This window comes from Podarcis erhardii (genome assembly GCF_964252035.2).
Source record: "Podarcis erhardii genome assembly, chromosome: 3".
Classification (NCBI taxonomy): domain Eukaryota; kingdom Metazoa; phylum Chordata; class Lepidosauria; order Squamata; family Lacertidae; genus Podarcis; species Podarcis erhardii.
In genome coordinates this window covers 117642192-117650054 of record NC_138507.1, presented here as the reverse complement: position 1 = coordinate 117650054, position 7863 = coordinate 117642192, and the positions used below count along the sequence as shown (strand labels likewise).

At 43.7% G+C, this 7863-nt stretch overlaps 1 long non-coding RNA gene across 1 annotated transcript; it reads left to right on the top strand.

The window, feature by feature from the left end:
• Positions 1-1615: 1615 nt before the first annotated feature.
• Positions 1616-5633, top strand: LOC309338094. The gene is made up of 3 exons (XR_014154697.1): positions 1616-1727; positions 3129-3270; positions 5331-5633. It is a non-coding gene; the product is annotated as an uncharacterized lncRNA (long non-coding RNA).
• Positions 5634-7863: the final 2230 nt, after the last annotated feature.

Below are 7863 nucleotides of genomic sequence, written 5' to 3'. Positions count from 1 at the left end.
CAGGACAAGGCCGGATAAATGATTTGCATGTTATAGGTCATTTAAATAATAACAATAAGGTCAGACAGTTTCAAGTAGTCAAGTTGAAGCTATGGAATTTTCCTGTTGCTTCACCCAGACTCTCCTCACACTCAGTATTTCATGCGCAGTTTGTGATTTCACCTTCTCCCCAAGTGAAGTTAAAAGAAAAAAGCAACAGTGCTTACCCTCACCATTATCTTTTTCTTATTTCTTATTTAAAAGAGACAAATTCAAGAGGAAAGGCTATCAACGATGATGATGATGATGATGATGATGATGATGATGATGATAATAATAATAATAATTTATTTGTACCCCGCCCATCTGGCTGGGTCTCCCCAGCTACTCTGGGGAGCTTCCAGCAAATATTAAAAATACATTAAAATGTCACACATTAAAAACTTCCCTAAACAGGGCTGCCTTCAGGTGTCTTCTAAATGTCAGGTAGTTGTTTGACATCTGATGGGAGGGCGTTCCACAGGGTGGGCACCACCACCGAGAAGGCCCTCTGCCTGGTTCCCTGTAGCTTTGCTTCTTACAGTGAGGGAACTGCCAGAAGGCCCTGAGCGCTAGACCTCAGCGTCCAGGCAGAACGATGGAGGTGGGGACACTTCTTCAGGTGTAACACCTCTTTCTCCTGTCAGTGTCATCCGCATCCCAACTGGCCAGCCAAAAGCTGGTACTTACCTGCCAGGTAGTGTTCAACTTATTGATGTAGTTGACCATGTCGTGAGAGAGAGGGGGGAAGATGGGGACATTGTTAGCGCCAATTAAGGACCACCAGGAGACACAGAGATGCCACAGACTGCCACATTTTGGAGACTGGAACCCTAAGAGGGGTGGGGGTGAGGAAAAAGAATGGAAGCAAATTTAAGTTGCATGACTGATAAACTGCCAAATACAAATGAACAAGAAAGCTGCACATCACTCTGTTAAAAATAGCATATAAATGTTACAAGTAATTATGGGCATGCATCTTTTTTGGCTAATGCTATCTTGCCTGGGGTGGGCTATTGACTAGCCAGAGATCTCAGCTCATTGTATATATATAAAAAGCATTTAATTTGTTTTTTTACTATTACTGATGATGGCTATGCTCTGCCTACTCAGTTGGAGGCAGAAATGCTTGTGAAATATCAGTTGCTTGAAACCAAAGGAGGGTAGAAGGCTCTTGTGTACGAATCCTGCTTACATATTTCCCACAGGCATCTGGTTGGCCACTGTGAGAACAGGATGTTGGACTAGGTGGGCCATTGGCCTGAACCAGCAGGCTCTTCTTATGATCATTTCTCTGTTTCCAAGAGCCCCCAGGAGTTCCCTCCATCAATTAGGTCACAAGGAACTTAATGTGTTGTTGCTGAAGTTTCGTAAGAACAGGTTAATGGATTTTCACCGTGCATCTTGCATCACTGTTTAATTGTCACATCATTTGAAATGTGCAATTACCCGCCAGTAGCCGGCAAGTTTTCCAAACTGTTAAGGACAGTTACTTATTGACAAGTAACATATGCACCTAGATTTCACAATCGTTTCAACCCTATAAATACGCAAGCAGTCTCTAGCTTCGACCTCCAAAAAATATCTGGCCTGAGAATTTGTGTCAATTTCTACTGCCCACCAGACTCCAGAGCCCACCAGATCATCAGCCATGAGGATCCTTTACTTCTTTGTTGCTGTTGTCGTGCTCCTCTTCCAGATTTGTCCAGGTAAGTTGGAAAAGAACTTTGGCCTCATATATTTTCAGTTTGGTGGAAGAGAGGAAGGGGCACAGTTTGTTTTTATTCTTAGTTTATTTGGCTTGCTTCATTCTAAAGGCTTAGAAAGCTTCCTCATCCATTTAGCTCAGTACTTTCTGTACCGAAGTAGCCAGTATGGTGTTCTTCAGATCTTCTGGGTGACAATTCCCATGTGCCCCAACCAGGATGGCCAGTGTTCACAGATGATGGAGCATCACATTGGCTATCCCTGGTCTACACTGATTGGCAATTGCTCTGCACAAGGTTGATGATGGACAAAGAGAAACCTACCTGGGGACTGATATCATCACCATTATTATTGAGGAGATTAGTTTCCTGAGTCCTAATCCATCACACACAGGCACTGAACGGGTTATCAGGCTTTATTGGCTTCTTCTCTAGCACCAGCTACAGAACATCAAACAGCAAGTCTAATCCATGGTGTGTTCTCTTTCCCTCCCAGCAGGTTAACTCAAAGATTTATAGGGGGTGGGGAACGCTGGCAGCCAGCCAGCCCCATCACATGCTCCCACTTTGGGGACTAATTGTTACCATCTGAGGGGCATCCCAGTGATACTTGCTCACAGGATACTACTTCAGGACAACTATTATTATTGCATTCTTCAAATTTATTATATACATCTTACAGTTCTGTTTTAATCATCTCAACTCATATCTGAAGATTTCCCAGTCTATCCCTCCTTGACATCCTAGTTGATCTTTATCAAGCTGCATATATCCTTTTGCTCCACCCAATGTCATTCTACTTAATTTCCTAGTTGTTGTCTACTGCTGCGCCTAAGACAATCCCTACTTGGAAGTTTATTTTGGCTGCTGTACCTCTTTAAATATTTTCCAAAGAATTCCCCCCTCTTCCCTTATCCGTGTGGTGGAATTCCACTCAGCATTGATCCAGAGCAGATTCCAATGTATAGTTAGCAGAGTAAAAACATAAACATGTTGCAGGATTCCCGGAAAATAGACCAGAAGCAATTAATATTTCATCCAGCAGAGCTTTACTGCTATTGAAGGCAAATGAGCTTAATGGGCAATGAAGGAATCTCAACACATGGTCCCCTATCCAATTTGAAACTATACTGCACGCTGCTTAGCTTTGCAAATATGCCAGCAATTTTATTGCAAATGTGATGGGAATTTTATTGCTGGCTTTGGCAGAGGGGAGTTTCATGGAGTCAGCTGCTGGGTGGTGTGGCACCTTTCTATTCTGCCGCCTGACGGGCTGCTCCTAATAATATGTTCCACAGACAGATACCTGCCCACACCCCAAGCTAATGCTCACAACTGTGGGTTGTTTGTTGTATGCGAATGAATAATAAGCTAAGAAACTAACACCCCGTCTCTTGTGTCTAGGTTATGCTCAGGGTCCTCCTCCTGATCTCAGCGATACCCTTGCCTGCAGAGCAAAGGGGCAGAGTTACTGCATTTTTGGTCCATGTCCTCCAACTTTTAGTGTATCCGGAAATTGCCATGGAGGAATGAACTGCTGTACCAAGTACGTACCAATATTTGCATGACTTCAAATATTAGTTCCATTTTGTTTTTCTGATTTGCTACTATGGGACAGCATTGTGATGAGAGAAACTCTGTGGTGGCATTCCTCTCAATGTAGCAATGGATGTTCCTCTTACTTTTGTCCGGTAGACTACATTCCAGCCACAGAGAAGTCTAAGATTTCTATACACAAATACACACTTCTCCATTCACTCACCATTCATGCAAGAGGCATTATCACTGTCCAATGACACATTCTAGCAAGACAAATAAACTCGAGAAGGGTGCAGAGCAGGGCTGGTAAGGGGGTGGTGGTCTCCTGGTGAAGACTCTAGAGCAGGGGTGGCCAACTCCCAAGAGACAGAGTTAAAAACTGGCAGTCATCTACCCATTTTGAGGGGTTCAGGTTGAGCTTTTTTAGGGAGGAAGAAGGCCCTGCTTTTGGGGGTTCTGGTCAAAGTTGTTGAGCTTCTTTGGGGGGAGCCAGTGATCTACCACAGATGTCCAGTGATCTACTGGTAGATTACGATCTACCTGTTGGATGTGCCTGCTCTAGAGAATTGGATAGGAAGGCCTGGAGGGCCTCATTTGAATGTCCCCCCTTGGACCAGAGGTTCCTCCATCCTTGATATAATGATTGATATATGGGCCACATGAATGTGTGACTCAGCCCACAGAGTGGAACTTCATTGCATGTGATCAGAGCAGAATGACATATTATAAAAACTTGGGTTGCAAAGCATGGGCTGTGAGAGGTGTGGCCATGGGGGGAGATTTCAAAGGCCAGATAGAAAGGCCTGGAGGACTGGCTCCCCACCCATGCCTTGTGAAATAACATAATCATTGAGTTCCCATGAGGATCCCATGCCCTGCACTGCAGGAATCTCAGCTAAAGCATCCGTGACAGATGGCCATCCAAACTCTGTTTAAAAGCCTCATGAAGCAGAATTGACTACCTTCCTGATGGTTCTACCTGATGATTACTTGAAATCTTGTTTCTTGTACAGTGGTACCTCAGGTTACATACACTTCAGGTTACATATGCTTCAGGTTACAGACTCCTCTAACCCAGAAATAGTGCTTCAGGTTAAGAACTTTGCTTCAGGATGAGAACAGAAATTGTGCTTCGGTGGCGCGGCGGCAGCAGGAGGCCCCATTAGCTAAAGTGGTGCTTCAGGTTAAGAACAGTTTCAGGTTAAGAACAGACCTCCGGAACGAATTAAGTACTTAACCCGAGGTACCACTGTAATTTGAAACTTGAATCCATTGGTTCGGATCCTACCTTCCGGAGCAAGAGAAAACAAACTTTTTCCATCTTCTGTGTGTCAGCCCTTCAGATGTCTGAAAATGGCAATCAGTCTTCTCTTCTCCAGGCTAACATACCCAGCTTCCTGACTGATAGAGAGAGGAGATTGTTAATATCAGGATTGGAAAATTGTGAAGTAATAGAGAAGATAGCAGAAAGTAAAGGATGGATATTTGGCTTTTGAAATCCAGAACACGGGAAGTCCCATTGAAATTAATTAATTTGGATTATAGAATTGAATATATTGGGTTGTTGTTGTTTTTTTAACGTGGAAAGATTTGATTTGGTATTAATATGAATATTTTTTAATTGGAAAATGAATAAAAATTATTTACAAAAAAATAAAATAAAATAAACATACCCAGCTTCCTCAACTGTTCCTCATAAGACTTGGTTTCTAGACCCTGATGGTCCTACCATCAGTAGGCAGAAGAAGTCCAGAAAGCAATTACAGTGGTACCTCGGGTTACAGATGCTTCAGGTTACAGACACTTCAGGTTACAGACTCCACTAACCCAGAAATAGTACCTCGGCTTAAGAACTTTGCTTCAGGATGAGAACAGAAATTGTGTGGCGGTGGCACTGCAGCAGCAGGAGGCCCCATTAGCTAAAGTGGTGCTTCAGGTTAAGAACAGTTTCAGGTTAAGAACGGACCTCCAGAACAAATTAAGTTCTTAATCTGAGGTACCACTATACCCGTTCCTTTGGGGACTGTACCACATTGATCTAACCTTTCTACTTTTTAATCTTTATAGGACAGTTGCCTGAGGACAACTCTGTGCTCTGATTGCTCCACTCCCATCAGAACCCGTTCTTTGCAAGAAGCAAGTCCACAGTACTCTCTTTCTTCTCACCACTGCAAAGATGTTCTGGAAATGTACCACAGTTGTGCACTGAATCTACAGCTCAATCACCACTCCTGTCTCTCTTGGCATTCCTCTGCATTTCTGCCCACAATCTGTTCAGGGATGCAGTCATCAAATGTAGAACATGCATGCTCTCCTCTTGTCACTTACGGGCATTACTTTCAACAAGAGCCAGTTTTCTGTCATTTTACTCTTTAGATTACAACTTAATAAAAAAAATTAAATGAGCACCATGTCTGTGATCTCCCTCATTTTAAACAGAGCTGTGGAGTCAAACACCTGCAAAGTTAAACACAGAGTTTCTGCAAAACCCAACGTGAGTGAAGCCAGCCAGTATCACTATGCTAGAGTGAGGTCTGACCATATAACTGCTAAGAACCAGTTTAGGAGAAAACTAACAGCTGAATGCTGGAGTGAAAAATAACTCCAGGTAAGGTGCAAGGGCACAAGGAGAAGGGGACGACAGAGGACGAGATGGTTGGACAGTGTTCTCGAAGCTACCAGCATGAGTTTGTCCAAACTGCGGGAGGCAGTGGAAGAAAGGAGTGCCTGGTGTGCTCTGATCCAGGGGGTCATGAAGAGTCGGACACGGCTAAATGACTCAACAACAACAAGGTGCAAGGGAGAACTCTCCCCATATTGTAAAAGAAGGTTGAAAGAACCCAATACGACATAGTTTTATCCTCATTAGAGTATCATAATAGAAATAGTCTTTGTAGTAAACGGGTGCCCAGCCACTTGCCCCTCCCTCACCTGTCTTTGCTTCTCCAGCCAGAGCAGGCGTCTGGAGCAAGGCTGGCAAGCCCATTTACTTTTCCAGAAACAGGACAAAATTGAACTGGTAAGGCTGCCACCACTCCCTCAACCCAGGGTTACCAGAAGCCACAGCTCAAGGGAACACAATTTCCATTCATATCCTGGGGCCAGGTTCTCAACTCAAGGTAACTCTTCCAGGTTAGCAGAGTTTGTAACCTGAGGCATTTGTAACTTGAGGTACCACTGTACCTACATTCTTTTTCTTCTTGAGTGGTGAGAAGACAAGAAGGAATAATTCAAGAACCCCTTGGGATCAGATCCAGGGTCCACCATCACAATTCCACAAGATGGAATCCAAAATGATGTAGCTGAAAAGACCACAAGATTTATATATCACTTGGTCAAGAAAAGCTTAGAGCTGCTTAGGTAAAACCAATTAAGTTATTTGTAAGAAAAATACCAACAGAATCAAACTTTGAAACCAAAGAGACATACAATTTATAAGTAAAGCCAGCACTTCTAAACTCCCTTTAAAAATGGAGAACTATTAGTGATACCACCAAACTTTTCTTTTTCTGGAAAAAGACTATCTTTATCTTTTACCCCCCCCAAAAAAAAACAACAACATGAGTAAGAAACTTACGTGCACAATTCCCAGCTCTTGAGTGTCACCTAAGGCCACCTTGGCCACCCTGATCTATCATGACATCCATTGTGCCCAGGTGTACAAAGAACAGGGTCTTCTTTCAAAGAACAGGGTTGTACAAAGAACAGGGTTGTCCAACTCCAAAGAACAGGGTCTTCTTTCCATATAACAGTGTGGCACACTGCCTAATGGTTTGTTTGTTTTGGGGTTGTTGGTTTTTTTGGGTGGAGGGAGTATTATTCAGTATTTATGCCCCATGGCTGGGAAAGTTGCCATCCCCAGAACAGTATAAAAGGCTTGCACAGACCACATTGCTTGCCATTTTTCCTTTCCTTGTACAGCAGACGTCCACCTTTACCTTCTCAAAGCTATGAAGGCCTGCTACTTTCTCCTTGCTGCCCTTGCTTTGGTGATCGTTTCTAACCAAGGTAAGCAATTATCTGAGACCCGGATAGGTTACCTTTTTAACAGTATCGTTGTGCTGGGCCAAGCCTTATTCTGGACTGTTTATCTTGATTCTGCCTCTCATGCTCCCCCCTTTGATGCTCACATATGGTACCGCTGACATAGCATCACTTTTCTTATTAAAAGACTAAGGACACTATATGACACACTTAAGGTGATGTCGTGGCAAACAATGCTAACTCCCAAATATAAATGTAAGAAGAGCCAATGGCTCATCTAGTCCAGGCTTTCCCAAACGTGGGTCTCCAGCTGTTTTGGGACTAGCAATTCCCATCATCCCTGACCTCTGGTCCTGCCACCTAGGGAAGATGGGAGTTGCAGTCAAAAGCCAGCTGGAGACCCAAGTTTGGGAAACCCTGATCTAGTCCCTGTTCTTACAGTAGCCAACCAGATGTCCATGAGAAGCTCGCATGCTGAATCTGGCCGCACCAGGCACTCTTAAGGGCACTCTTAAGTCACTTTGCAATGCATTTGTGGGTCCATGGGAAAGGTGCCCTTTAAAGTCTGATGTGTGCACCTAGGTGGACACTGAACAGCAGCATGCGGGTGTGCCTG